Source organism: Taudactylus pleione, unplaced genomic scaffold (genome assembly GCF_031769625.1).
Source record: "Taudactylus pleione unplaced genomic scaffold, aTauple2 ptg000262l, whole genome shotgun sequence".
In the NCBI taxonomy this organism is placed as follows: domain Eukaryota; kingdom Metazoa; phylum Chordata; class Amphibia; order Anura; family Myobatrachidae; genus Taudactylus; species Taudactylus pleione.
This window is the reverse complement of record NW_028284664.1, coordinates 2,285,165-2,287,801: the sequence shown is the minus strand read 5'-3', so window position 1 is coordinate 2,287,801 and position 2,637 is coordinate 2,285,165.

Below are 2,637 nucleotides of genomic sequence, written 5' to 3'. Positions count from 1 at the left end.
AACCAGAGGTTCCCAAATGCGATTCTCAAGGCTCCCCAACAGTTCAGGTTTTAAAGATATCCATGGTTGAGCACAGGTGGTTAAATCAAATGGACTGAGGTACTAATTAAGTCACCTGTGCTCAACCATGGATATCCTTAAAACCTGGACCGTTTGGGTACCTTGAGGACTGTGTTTGGGAGCCTCTGGTCTAGGTAAACTATGACTGCCAACACTAGTGGTCTTGGTTCATATAAACCCATGCTTGTTTTCTCAAAGACATCGGTCTTGGTAAACAACATGCGGCTCTTCCCCTCATTTCCAGTTGCTGCTCTGGTTCCCAAACTCATTCCTCAAGGCACCCTACCAGTCCAGGCTTTAAGGATAACCATGCTTGGGCACAGGTGACTTAATTAGTACCTCAGTCAATTTGATGTAACCCTCTGTGCTCCATCTTGGATATCCTTAAGACCTGGACTGTAAGGGTGATTGAGTTTGGGCACCACTGGTATATACTTTTGTTCCCTAAAACAGAGTTCCACAAACTCTGTCATTACAGTTCAGGTTTTAAGGGTATCCATGCTTAAGTCCAGATGCTTAAATCAAACTGACTGAGGTACTAATTAAGTCACCTGTGCCTGAGGATGGATATCCTTAAAACCTGGACTATAATGGTGGAATTTGGGAACCTCTGCCCTAAAAGATAGTGATCCACAGATTGCCTAAACCGCAGGTCTGTCAAATTAAGGTCTGTGAATGAAGATGGCATCTGATTGGCCAGTTTTACACCCATCCAATCAGGTAGTGCTGTATGTCCCATAGCTCCATTTAACATATGGATTTATAGTTCAGGCGCTCAGGACACAATGGTAAATATAAGTCCTTGTGACTTCAGCGATGAAGAAATACTGGGTAGTGTCTGGAAGCCTGCATGGTAATGTGTATATAAGTTGCTGTAAGATTTGCTAGTGTTACATGAAAATGTAATGTTCTCATGACCTATTTCACTTTTATACGTCCTGTCCCATTTAATAATTGTAAATAATAGTTTATATTTGAAACCACATAATTAAAGAGTGCTCCTGATTGGTGCCACAATGATTTGTGTTTACAAAAGAAAAGAATAGGATATTTGCATTATGTTCTTCAGTGGCTGGAAGGTGAGTGCAGCCTTTATCTCCTGGGAACTTAATCCTGCACCAGATGATCGATATCCCTCCACTTTCAGTGTTTGTACATACCAGCATGTGCTGTAATGCTAGTGATTCGGCCATGGCCATGTAAAGGTCAGGCTATAATGTCACGCTATGAAAGCCAGCTGCAGCAGGAGAGCTCCAACAATGCTACAACCCGTCCTGCTTTCTTACACCTGAATGGTTTATGATCCGAGGCATCCACCTGGCTCCAATCTGATTCGGACAAACTAATAACAATGCTAATTTACTTATGTTGTATAAACACGGTTTCATTTATACAAATGATTTCATTCACTCTCATTGACATTGTATCATAGTTGGGGGTCCAGCCTATTTGGGCCATCTTCAATATTTGATATAAGGAAAATATAGTAGGGGACCCCCAAAAGATTCCACACAAGCAAACTATGCAGCCTGACTACATGGTGGATGCAGTGTTGATTTCTGACTATGTTTTTAGTCTGCGCCTTCATCATAATCGTACTGCGCATGTGCGGAGATGTCCTTGCAACAGTGGTTGTAGTGTATATTAGGGTGCAGAGTGACTGACATACAGTGATTGCTTGGGGGAGGTAATGGGGAAGTGGGGACTAAAATGCAGGCAGCAACTGCAAATTCGTACGCAGTGATTAAGGCTTTGGCGTCTTACATGCATTCTAAGTTTCTCAGAGGGCTGATGGCGCGTCTTTGTACGCAGGTGGCAGACTTGAGATGCCGCTAGTGGGTGTCTCAGTACAAAGAGCTGTGACATTTGTATATTTTCTCACAACCACTGCGCATTTAGTGGCAACAGCTATGGGCATTACGCCCAGCTTGGAATCAGGCCCCTGTGTGTTAGGGCGGGGGAGGTGTGCAGCCGGTAGCATCATCTAATTACCAGGTATACTTCTACTCAGAATGGTCTAAGTTGGGGGATCCAAAATAATTGACACTTGAAATCCAGATGAATGTATTGTACATTAGTATATAAATGTGGTTGGGGGAGGTTATTTATCATTGTTCTCACAGCTCAGGTTACTGATTTACTAGGTTTATTTTGGTTCTGAGCGTTGTACAGAGCATGGTTATCAGTGATATACAATGGTTACTTCTTTGTGCTCCTGATATAAGACACATCTAATAGAAAACTGTTTTAGTTGGCTGATTTGTTTTACGGCAGAGCAGCTACTTGTAGGGATTGTAGCGAGGAGCACATCTGCGTTATGCTTTCCATAAGCGCACCCGGGACAGCAGCATACCATTGGTAATGTGTATGGAAGAGAATATGGTCACATCCATTTTATATACCTGTCCCTGATGGATGAGTAGCACGGCGGAAAGGATATTGCTCCCGGCGTTATAACGAGGACTAAGAAATATAATAATTCCATGTGTATCAGATTCTTTGCAAATTCATGTCTGGTGATTGACATGCCAAACATCTGCTACTTACCAGTCTATACATGCACGCATTTCAGGTTCT